Source organism: Triturus cristatus, chromosome 9 (assembly GCF_964204655.1).
Source record: "Triturus cristatus chromosome 9, aTriCri1.1, whole genome shotgun sequence".
Taxonomy (NCBI): domain Eukaryota; kingdom Metazoa; phylum Chordata; class Amphibia; order Caudata; family Salamandridae; genus Triturus; species Triturus cristatus.
The window spans coordinates 651,171,552-651,196,921 of NC_140592.1; the positions used below are offsets into that span (position 1 = coordinate 651,171,552).

At 49.8% G+C, this 25,370-nt stretch overlaps 1 protein-coding gene across 2 annotated transcripts in view; it reads left to right on the forward strand.

Moving 5' to 3' along the window:
• Positions 1 to 25,370, forward strand: part of LOC146798442 (uncharacterized) — a 549,773-nt gene that overhangs the window by 500,435 nt on the left and 23,968 nt on the right. The window lies entirely within an intron of this gene.

The following is a 25,370-nucleotide window of genomic DNA, read 5'->3' on the forward strand; positions in this document are numbered from 1 at the left end:
AGAACGCAAGATATGAACAGGTCACCTATTTGATGCAATGCCTCTGAAATGAACCTTCTTGTATTGGGTTATTATTTTATTTTTTTGATTATTTTGTAACAAGTGCTTGTTTTTTAACATAGTCAATGTATATGATAAAAATGGAGAATTGAACGAAACCGCCTTCCAATGTGCAATTACCGAATGGTAATCAGAATATTAGGCTGCTACTCTGGCCCTCCGCTCTAAATTTGCCTCTAATTGCAAAAGGTCATTTTTATCAGTTCAGACCCAGGCAATACTGGTTCAGAGGAGCCTTCAGAGAAATGCAGTAGCAAATCACCAAATAGCAGAACGTTATCGATGGGGGCAGAAATAACTGGTCCTTTCTCTTTGCCAGTCATCACCACAGAGTTTGAGTAAGGCTTAAATAAATTCCAACCTGCAATCACTATCTGAGGGAGTCTAAAGATGGACTTCCATGTGGGTACATATATTCCTATAATCACAATCTGACAGCTTTAACTTGTGATTTGCTGTGATCTGCATTGCAGTAGACAATAAATGATTGAAGATGCTATATCAGGTGGCCTGTGAATAAAAATAATAATAAGGGAATTTTATAGAGCGCTTGGTTATGCTCAGAGCGTGTCCCCGCGCTAGAACAGAAGAACTCCCACAGACTCGACCGTAGATTCTGCACAGGCTAACGTGTATATAAATATGTTTTTAACTTCCTCCTAAAGCCAGGTTCAGATGACTCAAGGCGGAGATCCAAAGGTCAAGCATTCCAGCTCTTAGCAAGCAGGTAGCGGAAAGATCTGCCTCCCATACAAGCCCGCCTTATTCTCTGCGGCGATTTATAGCCTTGTTAGTTGCTCCCAAGTACAGCAAGTTGCCATAGTCCAGGCGTGATGTGACGAGGGCGTGCACCAGCGTTCTGCGGGCTGACATGGGAAGGAGATCTAAAACCTTCCGTATACTTTTCAGGACGCTGAAGCAGACACCCACCACACGTCCTATCTGCGGTCCAAAAGACAGGTCGGCATCTAACCAGACTCCAAGGTTCCGAACTTCTTGACAGGGTGTTGGAGCCTCACCTAAGCATGGGGGCCACCACGCCGACGACCAGACAGATGGGTTCCCCCCCACTACAAGCACCTTGGTCTTGCTGCCATATAGTTTAAGGCAGTTGGCGGACATCCAGGCTGCAAGGTCTTGCATGCAGGCTCTGAAACTGTCCGCCGCAAGACCGGGCGCTCGCGAGAGGGAGCTAACCAGCTGCGTGTCGTCGGCGTAGGACACAATATGCAGACCATGGCCCACCACAATAGGGGCCACTGGGGAGACATAAAGATTAAATAGGGTGGGGCTCAGGGACGATCCCTGGGGTACGCCCTGGCCCAATCCAATATCCCTGGAATAACATTCGCCCTGGCGGACCTGAAAACTTCTCCCCGTCAAGAAGGACTGGATCCATGCGAGTGCAGCTCCAGATATTCCTCCACTATTCAGACACTGTAGCAAGGTGGTATGAGCTACAGTGTCGAATGCTGCACTCGGGTCCAATAGGACGAGGGCCATAGTATGACCCTCATCCACCCCCTGGCGTAAGGTCTCCACAGCCATCAGAAGCGCTGATTCCGTTGAGTGGCGGGGACGGAAACCAAACTGGGTATCGTGTAGTAGGGTAGCCTCATCCACAAAATCCTTCAGTTGCATGTTTACCGTTTTTTCCACCACTTTGGCCAGATAGGGCAGAAGGGAGATCGGCCGGAGGTTCTCTAGTTTCTCAAAGCTGATGTTAGATTTCTTCCTGAGAGGTAGAACCACCGCCTGTTTCCAGTCTTTGGGCACGGTCTTGGTGCTAAAAGACACATCCAGTAGATGTCTAATATATGGTTCTAGCACCGGTAAGCTATCCACTAGCCGTTTTGGCGAAGTGGGATCCCGCGGGGAACCCGACTTGACGGATATACAGATTTTTATTAGGTCCTCTGAGGGCGGGGTGACAAAGTTGGTCAATATATGCCTGTCCCTCCATTCCCTCGGGCTTTCCGCAAATTCGGTTCCAGCAATGGGATGACTGGGAAATGCCTAATAGAGTTTAGCTATCTTTTCGGCAAAGAAATCCACGATCCTATCACAGGATTCCACCGAGCAGTCGTCTGGAGCCATGGCTGGTTTCCCACTCAAGAGGGTTTTATAGAGCAGGAAAAGCTCACTCATCGAGCTACCAGCTTCACTAACTCTAATGGTGTAATATGCAGCTTTGGACTTCCTGATTAGCCCGTGATAAATTCGCCTCTCAGTTAGGTAGGTCTCCCTAGTTTCCTTAGAAGGAGCCCCCCGCCACTGTCTTTCGACTCGCTTCAATGCTGTTTTCGTGACCCGTAGTTCATCACTGAACCACGGGGCAGTTTTTTGAAGGCGGCCACCCATTCTGGCGTGCGAAAGTGGGGCTGTACAATCAAGCGCCTCGGTGATACGCTTGCATAGATTGGTATTAGCCGTATCCGCATCATCCCCCCCAGGGCTACCTCCTTTAGTCAATGCCGCACAGAATTTAGCCTGGGAAAAGGTAGCCCATCTCCGTCTAGGATGGTATAGTGCAGCTGGCTCCGGGGGTATAACCCCGGGAATTCGTATGGAGAATGGTACCAGGTGATGATCCAACCAAGGGATGGGAATGGGGGTCTTAGCTTCTACTTCTCCCCAATTGACGAATATGGGGTCCAGTAAGTGTCCCAACTGATGAGTGGGACCACTTACTATTTGATTCAGTTGGAGGGCTCCCAACGCCTGGCAAAAGTGGGGCTGTACAATCAAGCGCCTCGGTGATACGCTTGCATAGATTGGTATTAGCCGTATCCGCATCATCCCCCCCAGGGCTACCTCCTTTAGTCAATGCCGCACAGAATTTAGCCTGGGAAAAGGTAGCCCATCTCCGTCTAGGATGGTATAGTGCAGCTGGCTCCGGGGGTATAACCCCGGGAATTCGTATGGAGAATGGTACCAGGTGATGATCCAACCAAGGGATGGGAATGGGGGTCTTAGCTTCTACTTCTCCCCAATTGACGAATATGGGGTCCAGTAAGTGTCCCAACTGATGAGTGGGACCACTTACTATTTGATTCAGTTGGAGGGCTCCCAACGCCTGGCAAAAGTCCCTACTAACATTGTCTGTGGGGTTGTTTAAATGTAGGTTAAGATCCCCCAGTACCAGGAATTTGTCTTTGCATAGCGCAGCCTCCATTATACCTTCCACCAGACTCTCCCCAAACCTAGCTATAGGGCCTGGGGGTCTATAGATTAACATGCCCTTCAGCGTACAACCTTCATTCACTTTGACAGTAAAGCTCCCTGCCTCACTGTCCAGGATGGAGGAGTGGTCTAATTGACATTGTAGGCTTTTCTGTGTTATAATAGCAATGCCCCCTCCTCTACCGTGAGTCTATCTTGCCTAAGCATTGCATAGCCCTCTGGTAGTGCCTCTAAGGCATCAGGGGTAGAGCCTTCATCTAGCCATGTCTCGGTGAGAAACACAAGATCCCACTGTTTCTCAGTGAGTAGGTCATATAGATCTAGTTTGTGTTTCCGCAAAGAACGTACGTTGAGCAGGCCACAATCCAGAATATATTCTCTAGGGGCCACACCCCTGCCAGGATCAAAAGAGAAGTGGCAGTGTTCGCAGCCTGTATTGTCCTCCACTCGCAATTTATGTAAACATGGGGTAGACATGCGAAAAGTCAGCAGTTCTTGCCTGCTCCACCGTGTATGTCCCTCCCGAGGGACATTAAGAATGGCCCTGGACCGCGTACGATCGCGGACGGGCGCAGACGGGCTTGACTTAAGCGCGCCTTCGGTGCGCTGTCGGCGCGCCCGCTGCGCTCGTCACCTGCGCGTCCGGGAGAGACACATGATTTAATAAGAGGGGGGGTGTGGCCTAGCGCAGAGGGGGCGTGGCCTGAGCAGGAGGGCTTCCCCGGAATGGCTGCGTGGGAGAAATTACAGGCAAGAATGGTGGCTGACAGATAGAACTCCTGGGGCGGAAGCCGGGAGCTACGAGCATTTTAAAAACTGTATATTTGTGTTTTCACTCCCTACCTGGCCGCTGCACCTTGCCACCATTCTTGCCTGTAATTTCTCCCGCGCAGCCATTCCGGGGAAGCCCTCCTGCTCAGGCCACGCCCCCCCGCCTTTTAAAGTGCGCGCTATGCTTTGCGCTGCCTGACAGAACTCCTGAGGCGGAAGCCGGGAGCTACGAGCATTTTAAAAACTGTATATTTGTGTTTTCACTCCCTACCTGGCCGCTGCACCTTGCCACCATTCTTGCCTGTGAAGGAGCTTTGGAATAAAATTCTGCCTCCAATACACACTCTGTAAAGGGGCGGAGAATGAGATGTCAACCAAACAGTGGCAGCTCCTCCGCTAAGGAGGAGTGTCGCCTCACTGCTACTTCAGCAGTGCAAAAAAGAAAAAGAAAATGATAATAACAGGACGTTTTTATCATTTTATTTTTCTATGCTGGAGTCAAGAGGGGCTGGGTTCTGTGACGCCAGAGCAGGGAGGAGTGGTTTGCAGTCCTCTAAGTGCACACAACGGTTTCAAATGGTCATGCACACTTACCATGTTCTCCATTGGGCTGTATTGCACAGCCCCATGGTGAACATGCTTAGGCTCCCAGGCACTGCCTGAGCGTCGAAACAGGACACTCAGACCAATCACGACGCTGCTCCTGCAGCTTTGTGATTGGCTGGGGGAGTCCGGAAGCCTGGGTGCTTCCTGTGCTTCCAGCAGATGGAGTAGAGCCGTGTGGCAGCGGGAGAGGCATATTGCAGCGCGGGCACGAAGGTACATTTTTTTTTAATCCTCTCGCCCACCACTCCCATTCTGAGGCAGCTGCCTCTGCAAGCAAAACATGTAGTGTGGTTGTGAGCCCGATAATAAAAGGGAACTTCAAAATACTGAGTGTCACGGGCATAATATGCTATGCAGGCCATCCATTTTTGCGATTTAAGTTATCTTTCAAGGAAACGTGCCAGACAGCGAAGAAGAGAGTTGGTAACCTCAAGGAGTGTTAAGATCCCAAGTACAATCAACCACCATAAGAGCTTGACCACTGCCATGTAGTAAGATGTTCTCAGAGTATCTAAGGAATCTGGACTGTGTTTTACTTGGAAGAGTGCACATGTGCTCACATAACTGAAGAAAGTGGAAAACTCAATATGTTTTGCCTTTGCTACCTGTCAGCGACCTATTGGCTTTGCCACTATTTTGCTCTGTTTTCCATAGATGGCTACCAGACGTGCACACATATGCTCGACTGTCACCTGTTGAAAACAAAAAACAAAAATCAGCAGATAAGTAGTGCAGTGGGGACTAATAAACAAACCCATCAAGCGCATGCAAGGGAAAGAGCAGCCTGGCAAGAGAAAAGAGACCAGTGATGGCCTTGTGAAAGAACCTGACAGTCGCACATAAAAGGAGTGACCTGACAGAACAACATAAAGAGATGGAAGAGTAAGTGCCTGAGCAGTGCTTTCAGTCTGGTTCCCTTACATAGGGTGTGACAGTGATGAGAGGCTTAACTTCTCTGATGTCCACGTACGCAAAATATTGTGGGCTGATGGGCAACCTTATGAGCCAGTGGCTAAAGTCATCTAAACCCCAGTAACAAGTGGGTGAATGTAGCTGTCCAAAAGCCTGTTTGATTATATGTGTTTATTTGTATGTTGTGTGTTGAGATGTGTGTTGTGGGATGGCATGAGCTCCCACTAGACAGCCAAAGCTGTCTGCAGGTGAGGCCTAAAAACTTCATATGGTATTATATAGAGAGTAACAGACCAAGAGATGGATTATGAAGTCATGGTTTAAAGGAGCACAGAGTGATGTAATTAGACCCACCAGTCCAAAACGTATCCCTGATTTAGAGTTTGGAGAATGGGATACACTGTGTTAAATGTACTGGATAGCCCATCTGCCATATTACAAGTGTGTTAGACCTGCCAGCCTTGGTGTGGTCTTCCCCCAGTCTTTTTGCCTTCACCCCTCCTGTTTTCTGAGCTCGTTCTTAGTAGCACTAAGATTCCCAGGAAGTTGGGTAGTTTTTGTTAGCTTTAAGACTGTGTGCACTTTACCACTTCTAACCATTGTTAAAGTGCTTATGCTCGCTCTTCAAAACATTATCAAATTGGCTAACACCCAATTGGCACATTTAATTTACTTAAAAGTCCCTAGTATATGTCACTACATTAATCCAGGGCCTGTAAATTAAATGCTTCTATTGGGCCTGCAGCACTGATTGTGCTACCCACTAAAGTAGCACTATAAAACATGTCTCAGGACTGCCATACAGCCAGGCTTAAACAGTCATTTTTAATATATTAATTCATCCCTAAAATAGGCTCTAAAGACCCCATAGGGCAGGGTGAATTGTATTTAAAAAGCAGCACATGTGTTTTTATGTTTTACATGTCCTGGTAGTGAAAACCTCCTAAAATCATTTTTTGCTACTGTAAGGCAGAGGTCTTCAAACTGGGGGCGGGGTGGCACCCCCCTGGGGGGCCGTGGCAGCATTCCTAGGGGTCGCAAATGTCTCACAAGCACTTGTTAATGAAGATGGCCTGGAAGTGCAACTTTGCAGGTTTCCAGGCAGTCCTTGAATTGGTTAACGGGGACCTCATAATTTAAAAGAATGCATTTCCATCCCATTAGCTTAACTTGCGTTTATTTTTCGTCTAAGGTTTCTGAATTATTTTATATGCAGGTAACTGAACGTGGAAAAACAAGACGCTTACAGAATATTTAGTTCCTTTTAGCAAAGTGGTGACAGGGTAAAAAACATGGCTATGAAGAAGAAAATATTCTTCAAGTGTTTTGTTTTTCAATTTCAGTTAATGGCATATAAAATAATGTAGAAACCTTAACTGAAAAATAAATGGAAGGTAAGCTAATCGGATAGAAGTACATTCTTTTACATTCTGAAATTTCATTTGAGTAATGTAACCACTGCAGATTTGGGGAATAATGGCTTGTGTATTCATAGTCTTAGAAGGTCCCAGCTTGGAGCAGAAAGCACTGTGAATACGGAAGTCATTATTTTAACATTTTATTATACACTGCATAAGGTAGACTGATGCAAAATGATTTGGTGTTTTAGGATGAAACAAGTGCTTTCAACATATATAATTTAATAATAGGTAAACTATACCTAGTGCAAACATTTGTCTATTAAAAGTACACTTTCTAGAACTCCGCTTCAAACACCCTGACATTTGGGGGGAGATTTACTAAGATTGTACGCCATGTTTGTGTCAGAAAAGTGGCGCTAATCGGCACAAAATCTTTTGTTCCCAATTTACTTTCCAGCGCTAAATTGGTTTAGCTCTGGAAGTAATGGAAAAGTAATGCAAAGCAGCACATGGCGCTGCTTTACATTACTCTGCGCCGCCATGGGGGCGTACCAAGGGTGGTGCATGGGCGTTCGCATGCAACCACCCAAGGTTTCTCAAGCTAAACCCAATTTACTAAATAAAGTAGATTAGGTTTAGCGAGAAACTATGCACATTTTCAAGTAGGCGCAAGGAAGGAGAAATGCTTTCATTTCTCCTTCCTTTTCTGACTTTGCATGTGAGCTGCACTGTACAGCACTAATACAAAGATGGAAAAGGCTTGAAGTGAGTCTGTGCATAGTATTCCTTCCAGTACAAAACCTATGCTAGACTCACAGAGATATCCTTGCACCATGGCGCAAATGTGTTTCCGTGGCGCACAGCAGCTGATTTCAGCACTGACACTAGTGAGAGAGGAGGAGAGTGCCTTATTTTAGTAAATAGGGTGCTCTCCTCCTCTTTCCTTTTTAAAAAAAAATTAATTACTTTATTGCGGTTTTAAGGTTCTCAGCACATATTAAAACAGTACTATTTTACAAAAAATTCCGAATTAGAAGCCTCACATTCTCTATCCAGCAACAGTTAGTCCAATTAGGGTTGCCTTTGAAGTGTGTACCGAACCAGCAATAAGCATGAACAATGTCATTAACAATCATATGAACTTGTAACTGAACATCCCCCCCTCCCACCCTCACTCCACCCCCCCTCGCCGGGCCCACCCACCTAGAGGTTCATCTAACAACATCTCACTTAGGGGTATCCTCCTGTCTCTCCCCCTGCCTGGGGATTCAATCCCCATATGACTAACATCTGTCAACACTGTCTGTGTAGAATTCGGGGAGCTCCTCCCTATCTCCTGGACCATTAGCCCCCACGCCTGCAATACTTCCAGGAGTTTGGCATCCCTCCTAGTGCTGCGCATATGCCCCTCCTCCACTAATGCCCATTCCTTCAGGTCCGTCTTCCAGTTCGCAACCAGCGGCCCACTCTGCTGCAGCCAGTGGATTGCTATTCGCCGCCTAGCTATCACAAGTCCCAACACCAGGAACTTCCTGCTGGTCTTACGTTTAGGGTCCCGGGGAATCAGGCCAAGGAGACAAGTACGCAGCTCCAGGGCAACTCTCCATCCTGTTATTCTGTGCAGGTCCTCTAGGATAGCTGTCCAGTATATCTGGATCAACGGACACGACCAAACCATGTGTGGGAAATCTGCCTGTGCATAGTGGCATCTGAGGCACCTTGGATCCTTCAAGCTATCAATAGTGTGTAGGCGCTTGGGTGAGAGGTATGTCATGTGGACCATATTGTATTGTATCTGCTTAAATCTATTGGACACCGCCACCTTACATACACCCTCGTGAATTTTTTCCCACTCCCGTGGTGTGATCTCCTGTGGGCTCACTTCCTGTCATCTACCTTCTATTTTGAGAGGTGCACATTTTCTGTCTTCCCGTAATGCCCTGTACAGGTGAGTGACAAGTTTCCGCCCTCCCGCCATGGCTATCATCTTGACTAGAGTATGCGTGTGTTCCGGGGCTTCCGGGAATGTAGGCCATAGATGTCGTGCTGTTGCCGCTATTTTGGCGTATTGCAAGAATTGCCCCGGACCCAGCTCAAAAGAGTCCACGGCATCTTGGTGTGTTATGAACAGTTGGTCAGGGTAGAGGTCTGACAGCATAAGACACCCTCCGCCTTCCATTTGTCAGTAGACATGACCCTGTCAATGTGCGCGAAAGGCGCCATCAGCCAAAAGTCTGCCTCTGGGGCAAACGGTCGCGCCTGTATAAGTCGTCCAACCACCCTGGCCCAGATGGTAACCAACAATCTGCCCAGTGGAGGACATCGGTCCCGTCGCCCTTTCGTCTGCCAGAGAAGCGCACCCAGCTGTCGATCCCCATATGTCTTCGCCAGGAGCGATCGTTCCCATGATGGGTCTGTATCGAGCCAGGCCACTGCGTTCTGTAATTGGGATGCAAAATAATAAAGTTCAAGGTCCGGGATTTCTAAACCGCCCCTACCCCAAGTACGTTTCATGACTTCTAGGCTCACCCGATAACGTTTTCCATTCCACAATAGTTGTATAAGCATTGCATCAAGATCCCTGAAGAACTGGTGTGGTAGTTCAAAGAAGGAGCCCTGCATTGTGAAGAGACATTGAGGCAACACCACCATTTTAATCAAGGCAATCTTCCCCATCAGCGAGAGACTGAGTGTGTTCCAGAAGGCAATGCTGCCTCGGAGACCTCTAAGAATCCTCCTCATATTATGTTGGTAAAAAACTTCTCTGTCCCTACTGATCCAGATCCCGAGATAGCGCAACGTATCTGACACCCATGGAAGCCCCAGCTCTGGGAGTGGAACCCCGCTCCTCAAAGCCTCCGACCCAACCGGATATAATTGTGATTTAGTGTTATTGACATAGAGTCCAGAGGCCTCGGCAAATTGACCCAGAGTCGCCAGCAGTTTCGGAATCGAGTGCGTTGGCTCCCGTAGATACACCAGTGCATCATCTGCATACAGTGATACGATATGTTCCTTGGCCCCATTTTAGATACCCTGCCCCTGTAGGACACTACGGAGATGGCACGCTAATGGCTCCATTGCCAGGGCGAACAGCAAGGGGGAAAGCGGACACCCCTGTCGCATCCCCCTGGCTAGTGATATCGCATCTGAGACATAGCGTCCCGTACGGACCCTCGCCACCGGCTGAGTATAGAGAAGTCTCACCCAATTCACAAACCCCTCACCAATCCCCATTTTTAGGAACACCTGCCATAGATAGTCCCACCTGAGCGAGTTGAACGCCTGTTCGATATCTAGGAATACCAGGGTGTTCCGTTCGGCCCTGCCCTCTAGTGATTGCATGACATGGGCGAGCTGGCGGATATTCCGCAGCGCGTTCCTTCCTGGAATAAAACCGGACTGGTGTACCAATCGCCTGAGATACGGAAGTAATCTGTTGGCCAATACCTGACTAATGATCTTAAGGTCTACATTGAGATTGGCCTGTAAGAGGCAGGGAGTAAGGGGTCCTTCCGTGGCTTGGGGATCATCACAATCAGCGCCTCGCGCATGGAGGCAGGCAATACGCCAGTCTCACCAGCCTCTAAAACAATGTTCAGGAGCCTAGGGGCCAGGACTCCCCCCAAACTCCTTATATAGCTCTGCGGCCATGCCATCCATTCCGGGGGACTTAGCTGTCTTCAAATGGGCGATCGTTGCTCTCACCTCCTCCCCTCTGAAGGGTGCCCCCAGGGATTCCTGACTGTCTGGGTCAAGGCAAGGTAGATCCATCTCAGCAAGGTAGGCTTCCAAAGCCTGTGGAGCGACCTTGGATTTGGGCTCGGAATATATTCTTTGGAGGTGTGAGGTGAATACAGCATTAATCTCATACTGGGTATAAACCATTCTGCCCTGACCGGCTTTAAGGGCCAGTATCGGGAGAGGCTGAGTCTCCACCCTGATCAAGCGTGCCAAGAGGCGCCCGGCTTTATCACCCTCAGTGTACCATCGACGCCTACTCGTGGTCCTATTGTACTTGCCCAGTGACTCCCATAGATCCCCCTATCATTTGTCGCTGCTCCGTCCATTTGGCCGGCCCCTCTGGGTCTGTGTGAAGTTCTACCTCTAGGGTCTGTAAGCGTTTCTCCTGTTGTTTTAGGTCCCGCTCTAACACTCTCCTCACCCCCACCTCCGTGGACATACATATCCCCCTCAACACCACTTTCATCGCATCCCATTCGAACGCCCTGGAGCTAGCCGTGTTCCAATTCATCTTGAAATAGCCTTCCAACCCGGTCGCGATCACCTCCTTGTAAACCGGGTCCGTCAATGCCTCAGTATTCAATCTCCATAACGGTACTTTGGAACGCGGGCGGCCCAAAGTGTAGGCCACCAGCAGGGGGGGTGATCGGACAGATATCGGGCCAGGTACTGTGTCTCAAGAATCCGACCAACCGCTGTTTCCTGAATAGAACAATAGTCCAGCCTGCTATGCGTATTAGCTGCTGGAGTATAACAGGAGTATACCCGACTATCAGGGTTACGGTGTCGCCATATATCTAGTAAGTGATAATTGTTAATCATCTGGCGTATGGATTCCCGTGTCTTGGGTTTAGCATCTACCTTTGGGGGGTGCCTATCCCGTTCCCCATCCAAGGCACAATTAAAGTCTCCTGCTATAATGAGTTCCATGTCAGGAGTCAGGTCTAATTTCCCCAGGACCGTAGCCAAAAACTCCCCGTCGTCGGTGTTTGGAGCATAAACATTCACTAAACACATGTGTCTCCCATCCAGTGTCCCTTCCACCACCACGTATCTCCCATCGGCGTCAGGACTACATTTTAAAACCTTAAAGGGGACTCCAGGCGCCACCCATATAAGTGCCTCCCTGGCAAACCCCGAGTAGGAGGTTGCAAAAAACTGGCCCCATCACCACCGATGGACACACTTCAGGCAATCCCCCCAGAGGTGCGTCTCTTGTAGAAAGGCCACACTTATCTTATATCGCCTAAGGTATGTTGCTATCCGAATCCGTTTGACCCTATTGTTGAGCCCCCTAACATTCCACGTTATAATTTTATAGGTCTGCCGATCGCCTGCCATAAATAGAGAGTTTTGGTTAACCGCAATACCTGATGCAGAAGTGGTAAGAACCACAATGTATAGTAATTGGAACCCCTCCGAAGGCTCTCATGACCTCTGGTGACCTGGCATAGAACATTCCCCTCAAAGAACAATAAAACAAAACAGGCAGTAGAACCTCATTCGCACAACCCAACCTAGGTCTGAGAACTCAGGACTCCGCCCCATAACCACCACCCTCCCCTGAAAAGCCAATGTAAAAACCAATGACAATCTACAAAAGGAAGAACCCCAGTCCTTGTTGTACAACCAAACTGCCCGGTGCTGCGCAGCTCCGCCCAACCAGCGGCCTAGCCGAGCTGGCACAGCACACCACAGCTGGGATACCTAGACTGCATTGTGGCGGAACAGCGCCCCCCCCCCGACAGCTACGCTCCCACCCCCCCATAGTCCCTGAAATTGAGGACCCCCCCACAGGCGCTCCACAGTAGAGTTAGGTTACAGTAGCGACGAGGTCCTTACTTACAGCATCTAGTGCAGCCCCGACGACCACCATCCCCCAATTGGCAGTTCCCATACTTGCAAATACGTGGCTCACGAGCCACCAGCTAGTGGGTCAGCAGTGCCTTCCATTTCCGATTGAGTTTCTTGGACGAGGCATGATGGGGAAAACTGATTTTGCGTCTGTATGCCCCCCAACTCTTCTCTCAGGGTGCCATCTGGCCCCACCATGATGCGACCTCCGTCCGGTGTCCCCTGTGGCGTGGACCGCTGTCCTCCAGTGTGACCAGGCTGAGTATGCTGTCGACCGCTCCGTCTCTTCCGTTCCTGCCATCCTTGATGTTGATCCTGCCCCTCCAGGCCCATCGAATCCATCCAGTCTGTGGCCTCCTGTGGATCGTTAAAAAAGTGGATCCTGTCTGCATACTGTACTCTGAGCCGGGCTGGAAACATTAGGCTGTATTTTATATTGAGATCTCTCAACCTCCTCTTGACCCTCAGATAGTCGTTTCGCAAGTTTTGCACCTTTTTCGTGTAGTCCGGGTAGATATGGATCTCTTGGTTCTCAAACCGGGGGGCACCATTCTTGCGGATGAACTGTAGTATCGCGTCCTGGTCTCTAAAATTGAACAAACGAGCGATCAGAGTTCTAGGCGGGGATCCCGGTTTCGGGGAGGGGCCCAGGGAGAGGTGGGCTCTTTCCACCGCAAACATCTTAGATAGTCGAAGACCCGGGAGGGCGGATCCGATCCACTCCTCCAGAAATAGGTCAGCTGCCGGCCCCTCCACCTTTTCCGGAAAGCCCAACAAACGGAGGTTGTTTCTCCTCGAGCGCCCCTCCGCGTCTTCCGCCCTGTCTTCAAGATGAGAGGTGTGCTCCTTCAACGCAGACACCGTCGCTTGCAAGTGTTGGACCTCCGCTTGCAAGGAGGTCAAGTTCCCCTCCGTAGTAGTGACCCGATCCGCCACCTTCCGTAGGTCCAGGCGCAGGTGATTAATTTCCATGGCCATACCATCCATCTTGGACTCCAACGCCGCCCGCGAGTCTCTAATGGCCTCCAGGATATCTGCCTTATCTTGTGCCGTCGACCCCTGCGGCGGTCCCTGCTCAGGGTTCGGTCTGGTGCGCTCCGCCGACGTTGGGCCTGGTACTGTATATTGCATAATTTTGTTCGCTTGTGCTCCTCTAAGGGGTCTATCTTTCCCCATTTCCAGTGCGAGCAGGTCAAGAGCGTCCTCGGAGCCCTCCACTCCGTAGCCCCAGGCCTAGAAAAACCGTCCTGAGGCAACTCGGGCCCAGGAGGCGTGTGTGTGGATCCCTCACTGCACCCTAGTCTATCAGTCGGCTGTGTTTTATCTGGGCGCGTGTCCTCCAGCGCTCTACACTCCGGGCACTAGGGCATCCGAGGGCTGTCTCGAGGGTCGCAGTCCAACCGGGGACCAGCCGCGGCCCCCCGAGGCCTCCTACCGTGAATGTTGAGTGGTCACTTCACCGACCAGCAGGGCATCCCCCCACCATCGGCGGTGGCCCCTGGAGTTAATGGATCTGACCCCTTTAGGAGTGCGTCGTCAAGTAGAGGTCCAATCTCCTCTGCTCAGCAGCCCGGCCACACGGACTGCCCTGCGCCGCCAACGCCCCTCCCAGGTGGGAACACAGCCCTAGTAGGCCAGGACCGGCCCCTTCGATGCACCGGGCTCGTGTGGAACGCACTCCCGGGTGGCGATGGGTCAGCAAGTCCTTACTGCGTCACCTCTTTGGCCGCAAGCCAGAAGGCCCGGATGGTCCTCAGCGCGATGAGCTGCGTGTTGTCCGTGCTGTGCAAACCCTCGTGATCAGGATTCACCCGTACAACCAGCAGTGCGGCCGAGGCAGGGCCCAACAAGACGTCCAATGTCAGCTACATGCTGCTCACACCCCATATAGTCAACGGGGCCCCTGCATCTGGGTCCACAATCATTAAAGCACTGCTCCGCAATAGTAGAGGACACAGGGTGACCCGATGGTAACAGGTATGCGCTCCCCCTCTGCAGGTGCAAAACAGTGGGCTTACGCCAATGCCCATCACAAGAGGGAGCCGCCACAAACAATCACAGTCCCCCGATGGAGCCCCGCAGCTCGATGGCTGATATTGCCAGGAGGTTCGGCGGGGCATGCACAGCCGAGCAGGCAGCGCAGCTCACGGGCGGGTCCCGATGGAGTCGGCACCAGACCCACCGATAATAAAGTGCCCAGGCGGGGGTCAAGAAGAGGCGTAGCGCTGCGTTTCCTTGCAGTCGGGAGCCGCCGCGCCCGGATGCAGCAGCGCCCACCGACATCAGTGTCTTACTCCGACCGGCGACTTCCGGTCCGAAGCGGCCGCTCCAACCACGCACAGTGCCGGCCTGCAGGATCAATACAGCCTCAGGCTTAAGAGACGCACCCAAGGCCCAAAATGAGGGGACCTGTTTCAGCACTTTGCAGCCAGCGTCGGAGCTCGGACAAACACGGACAGACTCCGCACACTCTCAGCAGTCCGAATCGAGAGTCGAAGGTCAGGATAGTTTACAGGATGCATGCTGGGGAGGAGGTTCTGACGGTGCCGAAGACTTACGCGGCCATCTTGCTTCAAAGCTAGGCCCTCCTCCTCTTTCCTTATCACATAGCACAGCATTTGTGGCTGCTGCAGTGTGCTACATGAAAAAATAGTAAATCTGCCCCTAACTATCATAAAGAATAGCTGATTGTCCACATGAAGCCTCAGGTGCCTCCATCAATTATATCCTAAACTGGCTTCCAAGCTGCCTTTACTTGTGGGGATTGATCAATTGCACACATTTGCATTATTTCAGGTAGCAGGCACCCTGGTGAGAATGACTGTTTTCTACTTAGCTTTGTGTCCCTCCGTGATCTTCAGAGCACAGGAAAACTCCGTCCCCAACCTCCCTTCACCTTTGCACCAAGGCACTTCAAGGGCCACAACAATTGTTCAGAGGTGGTTGTGTTTTTAACGAAAAGTATGAACTGATTTTGTAAAATTAAAAAAGCATGGGGCATGTGGCTCCCCATAGATCCCATCAACTTTGACCTCTGTTAGCATGCAGATGTCCTTCAAGGTGAGTAGAGGGGATGACACGGAGGAGGCCAGCGAGGTCTCGTTCCAGGAGAAAGAGGAAAGTAGTGACCTCCTTAGACAACATCAAACAGATAGCCCAGAGGAAATGGTGCAATATGGGGGCGGGGGTAATTTTGTAGAATACAAATGATAGAGACAGCTACCTCAGAGGGGTGCCTTGAGGAAGTTGGGGAGTTTTTGCAGCTTTTTGATTTTTAGATTTTATTTTTTGTGCAACAGTGCAGTTGCATTGGGATCCAGGCTCACAACACTCCAATTATGGGCCCTAGTGTTTTTGGTCTATTTCTCTTTTGGTTTAATATATTTGTACTTTCACATATAGCGTAGATTATGTGCAACAGAAACATAGCCCTGAAATTATCTCCTAAGCGCCGTCCTGGAGCTCACCCCTGCCCCTTCCATTTTCTTGACATACGTTTTTGAAGGGGGGCCCTATTCAAAACATTTTGCTTGGTGGGGTTTAGAGCAAAAAAGTTTGAAGACCTCTGCTGTAAGGCTTACTTCTCCCATAAGATAACATTGGGTTGCCTTATCACATTTAATAAGTGTTAACTTTTAATTGGGAACAGGTGCAAATGTCATGTTTGGACTCAAATTAATTGTAATTTAAAATCTTCTTTAAGGGTACCATTAGATTTTAAGTAACAATTCTGAAACTTTTAGAAAGGTGGTATTTTCTTCGCCTAACCATTTGGTGCCTATTACCAGTGTCCTGGGTCACATGACTGTGAATAGCTTGGCTGTTGGTCTCTGGGTATTCCCCTCAGACAGTGAGACAAAAGGGTACTAGATGTCGGCAGAATAGGCCATCCTAGGTGGAGCTGTTTCCTGCCCCATTTATACTTCAAAGGGCTGCCTCCAACACACACACACACACACACACACACACACACACACACAAACACACGCACACACACACGCACACGCACACGCACACGCACACGCACACACGCACACACGCACACACACAAAGGAACCTGACACTAGTCCTTTGTCACTCCACATTTCTTGGGGCCTTGGAATGGAAAGGGAAGAACTTTTCAGAACCAGATATGGAGGTAGCCTGGAAGATTCCTCCATTTCAACAGACATTAATATTGGACCTCTTGAACCAGTCATCAGTATACTCCTGGACCTGTGGAAGGACTGCCCTGTTGCTTGAGGCCTGCCTTGTACCTCGGAGGACTGCCCTGCTGCCACCAGAGGACTGCCCTGCTGCTCGAGTCTTACCTTGCCCCCCAGGGCACTGCCCTGTTGCTTGAGGCCTACCTTACTGCTTGAACCAAGGACTACCAGAGTGACTCCAAGGGCTAGCTGGCTGGCCTCCTGTGTGAACTGCAGGGACTTAACAAGCTCCAGAGACCTTGACCCCTGCACCTGGCCTCTGCTGGAGTGAATCCTAACCCCCAAGTGGTGGCACCAACGTCCTGGACCCTTGGTTGTGGTATTAAAGATACTGCTCCTGTCAAACCTTAGAAGTTGGGACTTAGGATTTTCACCAGAAAGTGGTATGAGAACCATAAGAATACCAGGACCTACCTGCTCACCGATCCACCCAAGGTGCATCGCCACGCTCCACTGCCGTTGCTGCTACATCTGCCTCCACAGCAGCAAATCCTGTTCAGCGCGACATTTTGGGGAAAGTATCTGGCCTCATTAATCCCTTGCAGGCTATACCTTGCATCTTGCTGGAGATTTCGACTTACAAAAAAGTGACAAAGTTTAAAGGTAGAAATCTTCATTGCGACTCTGTGCAGCGGCTCCCCGGCGATGACGCCTCCTCTTCGGAAACAACCAGCAGCCCAGCTCACTGAACTCTACCTTCTCAGGAGTTTTTCTTCAAAATTAATTCTAAGCCCAAAGGGAAACAGAGAACGGGCCCTTGTGTATCTGACCCTCACTCCATTGCGGTCAGCTTTATCTGTTGACTTTGCCCTGGTCTCACGCGACCAGGTACCCGCTATTGGCCCTTTGATCTTTTAGGTGCTATTTTTCACTAAAAACGTTTAAGATTCATAACTCTGGTTCTATTGACTGTATTTAGTTTGTTTTGGTGTCATTTTATTTATTGACATGCTCTCTACTTTTCCAAATTGTCTTAGGATTTATCATATGCTGTGCTTATACTTAATTACTGTTTGTGTTCTGCATAAATACTTTACACAGTGCCTCTAAGTTAAGCCTGACTGCTTTTATATAAAATTCCATAGAGTGAAGAACAGGTTAATTTAGTGACTTTTGTGGTTCACCCTCACAAGGATTGTGGCTGTTGCTTGAGAAGGGTTTCGCTCCCCTCAACCAAAAACCTCATTTTGTACAAAGTGCATTTAGGAAAGTGGATTTCGGTTGCAGTTATCCCCCCACTGGTTACCAGATTTCTGATGCACTTCGACTGATTCTGTCCTATGTCCCTCCAATCAGGTACCCCGGGCCTGTGTTTTTTTCCTAAAACCTGTACCCTTATTTCCACAATTGGCACAACTCTGGCCTACCTGTAAGTCCCTTGTAAGGGGTACCTATGGTACCAAGGGCATGGGAGCGAGAGAAAGGCCTCTGAGGACTGAAGCATGTAATATGCCGCACTCAAAGCCCTCTCACCCCAAACATGCACCACTGCCATTGGAGCCTGTGTGTGGTGGTGTAGCTAAAAGTGAAAAGTCGACATGGCACACATCCCTGTATGCCATGCCTGCCCAGCACTGCATGAGTCCTAGGTAAGTCACCCTTAAGTTAGGGTGCACAATCCCTCATGTGAGGACCTATCTGCATAAGCAGACAGGCCCCTGTAATGTGTAAGGCCATTCTTGGATATTATAAGTGCCCAGTAAAGTTATACTGAGAGGATAGGGTCTGGAAACTGGTCATTGTGAGTTTCTCAGCACCATATTGGCTTTGCTGAATCCTGGGATGCTTGGTATCAAACTTCTCAGAATAATAAACCTGCACTTATTCCAGTGTTAGATTTATTATCCCCTGCACTCAGGGGTCCCCTCTAGAGGGAACCCCTGAACCAAACCAGCCTCTGAGGGTTTCTGATTGGTGACAACCAGCCTGCCACCACGAGACAAGTTATTGGACCCCTGGGGTGGCAGCCTTTGCTCCCTGGGCCCAGAAACAAAGCCTTTCCTTAGCTGAGATGTTCACACCTGTCCCATGTCAGGAAGAGCAATCTGTGGCAGGGGAGCTTCAAGGGCCTTGCCGCCTTTGCCGAGTGAGCCCCTGCCTCTCCTTCTATCTGGAGCAGGCCTCCTTCCTGTCCCACCCCTTTATGGCTGGAAGACAGGTGGGAAAAATTTGAACAGCCCAGAAGGTGTGCCCACCTCTGTTAACCCTACCCCACAGGTGGGGGAGGTGAAATAAATCCCACTCTTCATTGCCCCCCATCCTGCAGATTGGAGGCACCCTCCAATCAGGGTTATGGATTGTGCCCACTCCCCCATGTGGGGTGAGCACCCCAAGGGTATAGTCACCCTAAGGTCAGTAACCCATTGGTGACTGACTTCAAGGCCCATAAAACGGCCCCTAAATACAGTCTTTAGGGGGAAGCCCTGAACCCAGATAATAGTTCTTGAGGACCACTCTTCTAAGTGGGAAGATCCCACCTCAGAAATGGATTAAACAAGTGATGGGGAGGATCTCACCCATCCCCCCATACACACACAAAATAGGGAGAACAAGGCCCCTGAGACCCTAACTCCAAGGATAGTACTCACAACACCTAGAACCTACACAGGTGGGTCAAGTCTTAGTGAGATCACTGAGGATACCCTCAGTGAAGAGGACAAACTTCTAGCAAGGTTAACCTAACCAAATGATTAGATCTAGAGTCCAGACTACTGGCTCAAGAAGAAGAAAGATTACAGATGGGCTTATCCCTCATCATTGGTGGCAGCAATATCAAACCTAGGGTGAAAGACAGTTCTTATGACTCTAAAATCCCCAAATGGATTGCCCCAATGATGAGGAAGGTGATGACATCACCAAATGGTTCACTGCCTTTGAGAGGGCTTGTGGAATGAGGCAAGTGAAGAAGTCACACTGGGAGTCTTAACCTTAGGAACTGTTTTCTGGTAACTGCAGAGACAGACTAATGACTAGGCCTGGGCGTAGTTCTGCGAGTGGCAGAGTGCAGTGTGAACTGCAGTTAGTGCTGATGTTCTTGCAGCTGGGTTGAAATTCTACCAGAGCGTTCACGATCGCGAGCGGGGAAAAAAGTCTGCTGCACATCTCGAAGCGGAGTTTTCTGCACTCTGCGAACTTTGCGGAGTGCGGAAACTCAGCAAACTCCGCGAACGGAGTGAAGCTCACCACCCAGGCCTACTAATGACCCTCACTGGACCATATGCTGAGGCCTATGACCTCGTGAATGGCACCCTGATTAATGGCTTTGGACTCGCAACTGAGGAGTATAAGATTAGATTCACCGGGCTCACAAACTTCAAGTCAATCTTGGGTTGACTTAATAGACTACTCACAAAACACTAGGTGGCTGACTAACTGGAAATGAAGTGCAGACTATGTTGGGCGTTGAAAGAACACATGTTAAGTAATTGCACAAATGAAAAGTTGCATCAGTATCCGGTAGATCTAGGTCCAATTTCTCCCCAAGAAGTGGGAAAGAAGGCAGACAATTGGGCCCAGACTAGGATGACCCAAACACCCCCTGGAGGTGACCAAAAGAAAGAGGTCACAAAGCCTCCCCAGGAGAAAGAGGGTGAGCATCCTAAAGATAAAAATAAGGAGTCCCGGGTAGCCCCCCACAAACCCTTTTTAGGAGGGTGGGCCCAAAGACACCTCACAAACTAAAACAGGGTAGCAAGGTAAGAAGTGTGATCCCAATAAGGCCTGGTGTCACAACTGTCAAAAGAGAGGGCACCTCACCCATGACCCCAGCTGTCCTATGCAACTAACCTCCCGTGTAGCTCCAGGGTTTGCCAGTGTAACCTATGAGGGTAATTTCTCAGATGAGGAACTCCACATACACATAGCCTTCAAACTTAAAACGGGCCCAAAATGTGATTTGGTAATTCCAGGGGGAAGTAGACACTTACACCTCCTACTGGTGAATGGAATCCCCACCACTGCCCTGAGAGCTACCTGTGCCAGTCATACTGTGGCACATGACAGGTTGGTACTCTCAAAGCAGTATATCCTAGGGGAGATGAGAAGAGTAAGGGCTATCCCATGGGAGGTCACCGTTAGGCCTGTGCCTGTAGTACCCCGAGAAATAACTGGGTCCCTTAGTTGGAGAAAGATGGTAGTCAAAAAAGACTTCCCCCTTGACTGTCTCCTTGGTAATGACCCAGAGGTCGGTCTGAGCCAAAGTGATGTAACAGTCCAGTGCCAGTCCTCACCCAAGGAATCTGGGGTGGAGGGGCTGAACTTATAACTAGTGTAGGGAAGTGCAGGAAAGTGCCCCTTTATGCATGTCTGCCCCCCCCACGTTTTCCCTGATGTTGATGCTCTTTGACTAAGTCTGTCTCCTGGGTTCCTGCCAAACAGATACCCAGGAACTATGTTCTATCCCTAAAACTTTACTGTTGCAAACCCAAATGGCAACTCTCTGGCCACATGTAAATCCCTTGTTAACGGTACCATGGGTATCAAGAATTGTGACCAGGGAAGGCCTCTAAGGACTGCAGCACATATTGTTTCACCCTTAGAGGCCCTGTACCTTAACACATGCCAGTGTGGGATTTAATCTCAAAAGCACTCAGAGGGCATCTTAGAGCTGCCCCCTGAAAAACGACCTAACTCTAGTGTCCTGGCTGACTGGCTGCTCACCAGCTACCACCACCGGAGATGTTTCTGGACCCCTGAGTAGATAGCCTCCCGCTCTCAGGGTCATAAAACAAAGCACATCCTGGGTCGAGGTGCCAAGCCTCTGCCCCCAGAATGGGCAGGGTCCACGAAGAGAAAGCTTCAAAGGCACCCAGCCATTTGCTGCTCCCAGCAAACTGGCCCCCTCCAGTTCTGACCCCACTTTGGAGGGAGAAGCAGCAGGAAAACCAAGATAGGAGGAGAGATGTGCCCACCTATGCAAACCCTACCCCTCAGGTGGGGGAGGTGAGGCAAAGCACAACTCTCAGTCCCTGTCATCTTGAAGATGGGGGAACCCAGCTAACCAGAGTGAGGTTTATGCCCCCCTCCCACTAGAGGGTGGCATAATAGGGGGAGTACTCACCCTAAGGAAGGGACCCATTGGTCACAACCTGTACCTACCTGAAACGCCCCTAAATTTAGTATTTAGGGGCAACCCCGAAACTTGCCTCCTCAGAGAAGCAAGAAGAAGAAGGACTGAAGAGCTGTGCTGAAGGAAGAAGAGGAGGACACCAACTGACTTGGTCCCAGTCCTACCGGTCTGCCCAGAACTCTGCCTGCTCCAGTGGAATCTCAGCGTGTCCTTCAGCCAGCAGCCTTTCAAAAGCCAGAGGACCTGCCCTGCCGTCCCTGCAAAGACGTTGTCTCCTGTGAACACCGGACTTGCTCAAGGACCAGACCCTGTCTCCAGCCTAATCCACCAGTCTGCACCACTCTGCACCAGACGCCCACAGCCCGAGTTCAAGTGGTCCAATACCACGAAGAGGTCTACACGGTGATCATGGCCTGGGATCTGGTGTTCCATGACCCACCTCAAGCCTTCGACAATCCCTTCAGCCTCTATCTGTAGGATACCCCTGACCGCGACTAGAGCTGGTAAGGAAAACCCGGCACCTAAATACACCCCTGCACCGACACCCCACGGCCCTGGCCCAACTGATGGTGTCCAGACAACTCCCAGCATCCCAACTTACCTCTCTAACTGGTGGTTGCCTCCAGAAACTCTTCATGCCAGAGCCAGAAGTGTTTGTTCTGACCAGACCTTCCCCATTGAAAACAACAGGGCACCCTACGTCGATCCAGCATCCTGCACCCGGCTGCCCCTCTGCAGCTGTGGGAGCATCTTGTATGCTAACTTGTATCCCCCTATTGCCTTAAGCTTAACCCCAGGAGCTTTTCTCCCTCAACCTTGTGGCCTGCCCGAGAGCAGCCACCAACCGATGGCCCCCTAGGGTAACATGGGACTTCAGCACTGCACCCGGTCGCCCTAGTGCCGCTGAGGGTGCTTTTTGAGTGCATCCTTGACCCTGGGTGAACCCCTGTTATAACCCCAGAAACTCAACCCTCAAGACCGTTTACTTACCTGCAAACTGATAACCTAATTTTTCTCCATAGGATTATTGACTGTTTTCCTCTAAGGGTGTTTGTATGGAAACATAAGAAACTGTGTTTTGATACAAATTGTTTTGCAGCGTGAATCCTTTTCTGGATTCACGTGCTGTGCATAATTCCGCCATCAAGTGGTTGGGTACGGAATAGTCCTTGTTTGTTTTTGTTTTTTCGCTTTAGGCATCGTTGACCATCATTTGGTGCCAGGTACGTCCCCTGTGTGACGTCAGATGACGCCCTGGAGGTTGTTGTGCGTGGTAGCCATCTTCAGATTTCTTTTTCCGCCGTTGGGTCGGGAAGCAAGACGGGGCACTCCGAAGTTTTTCAGGAACAATTCCTCAAAGAAGAAAAAAGTCAAGATTTAGAGTGAAAAACCAACATTGACATTGCAACCGGAGAGCAAGGCTTAATTTCGATAATGACAACCCCAATACCAAAGACATCAAGGGTTGACAAATGGCGAGGTAGGGGCCATGGAAAATACCCCTTTCCAATTCTGCCCGAGTGCCACCACAAATTTGCACAACACGACACACACGACATGTGCAGCCTCTGCCTGCCCAAAGACCACAAGCACAAAGACTGTGAGGCATGCACGGTGTTCCAGCTGAAAACTCTCAGGACACGCCGAAAGCAGAGGGAAGCCCACTATGCAACAATGTCCCAGGCACTGAAAAATCCTTCCATGAAGGGCCTAGGTTTTTCCAGGGACAAAGTGGACCAGGGATTTCCAGCAGAATCGACGCACAAAGGATCGGACGTCGAAATTCTAGAGGGAGACTTCGAAAAAACCCACACCCACAAAAAGATGGCAAAAGATACAAAAAAGAAGACGCATAAGGTAAGACACCATACACATCCATCAGAACCAAAGGGCCACGACAACAAGGCACAGGCTAAGGTAGCCCAGACGCTGAAGAAAATGCCAATTGAAGGCCAGCCGCAATCCAAAGAACCCCACGGAACCCTACCAAGGGGCACTGACGAGGGAAAATGTTACAAGGCACAGAAAACAAGAGTCAAAGACGAACCCCCGAAAGGAACCACGACGCCGCCAGAGTCAAGCGCGAGCAAGAAAAGAAAATCTCTGGCCTCCAACATCGAGAGGGCACTCGAAGTCGAGAAGAAAAGGAAACGGCTTAAGCAGAAATGGCAACGCTCCTCCATCAAAAAAAGGAGTTCGATGCCTCACTCAAGGAATTCCAAATTCCTAAGATCCCCGTTGCTGAACCAGACACTGTCCACGCCGAAGGGGCAGAAGATGCCGAAGGGGAAGAAGAGGGGATTCTCGAGTCACCTCCAACCCCCTAACCTCTCGATGAGGCTCACGAAGAAGATATCAAGGCACCAGAAGACGAGAAAGCCTCTGAAAATTTCGAGGGCACTTGGAATGACCTCGACACTGAAAGCCCAGAGGAGGAGATATGCTGTTATCCCTTGAAGGCATCCCCACCAGATGACATAGCCTTCTACAATGGCCTAGTAAAAAGTGCAGCTGATTCTTTCGGAGTTCCCCTCGAAAAAGGAGACACATGGTTCCTTTTAGAGACACTAGACCCAGCCAACAGGGGTACACAATACCTACCAATGTTACCAAGCATCGTGGACCAAGGCAAAGAGGCCTTTAAGGAGCCAGCATCAAGCAAGGGGATAACACCAAGGGTCGAAAAGAAGTATAAACCTTCTTCCAAGTACCCTAAGTATATCCAAGGAAACACAGTGCCTGACTTCATCCTTGTTATCACAGCCAGGAGAAGAGCAAATGCCCTCTCTAACAGTGGACCAACCCCAGAGAAGGAAAGCAAACGTATGGACATGGTAGGCAGAAAAATAGAATAGGAAGGCGCGCTTCAGTGGGGCATCGCAAACTCTAATGCCCTGCTGTACAGGTACGGTCTCCAGCAATGGAATGACATCGAGGAGCTCATCAACAAACTCCCAGAAGAGGACAAGAAAAGAGGTATATCTATAGTCCAAGAAGGCAACAACATCGCTAACACATGCCGTAAATAAGCGCTCGATGCTGCAGACACTGTCAGCAGACAGATGTGCACAGGCACCACTCTAAGAAGACATGCCTGGCTTAGAATATCAGGTTTCAAGCAGGAGGTTCAAACCTCCATAATTAACAGACCATTTACAGGGGAGGCCTTTTTTGAAAAGAAGTGGATGAATCTCTCCAGCAGATTAACAAAGAAACTGCAAGAGCCATGGGAGCCCTACAACAAAGAGGTTCCTTCAAACAAGGAGGGTTTAACGCAAGAAAGCCCACAGAAAGAGGAACCTTTGTTCAAGGACAGCAACTGTCACATCAACAACAGGGCCAAGGAAATGGTCAACAAACAAGCCAGTGAACAGGATACCAAGGTTGGCAACAACAACCAAAGCAGTCCTTTCGAGGAAGAGGCAGGGGCAGGGGCAGAGGCCAGCCCTCTAGAGAAAAGAGGGAATGGCTCTAATTGACTCCTGAGAAGGATAAGACCCACACACAACACCTGTGGGAGGCAGAATATCACATTACCCACAACAGTGGTGAAACATTACCACAGATAAGTGGATATTACATTTGGTAAAATACGGGTATTGCATA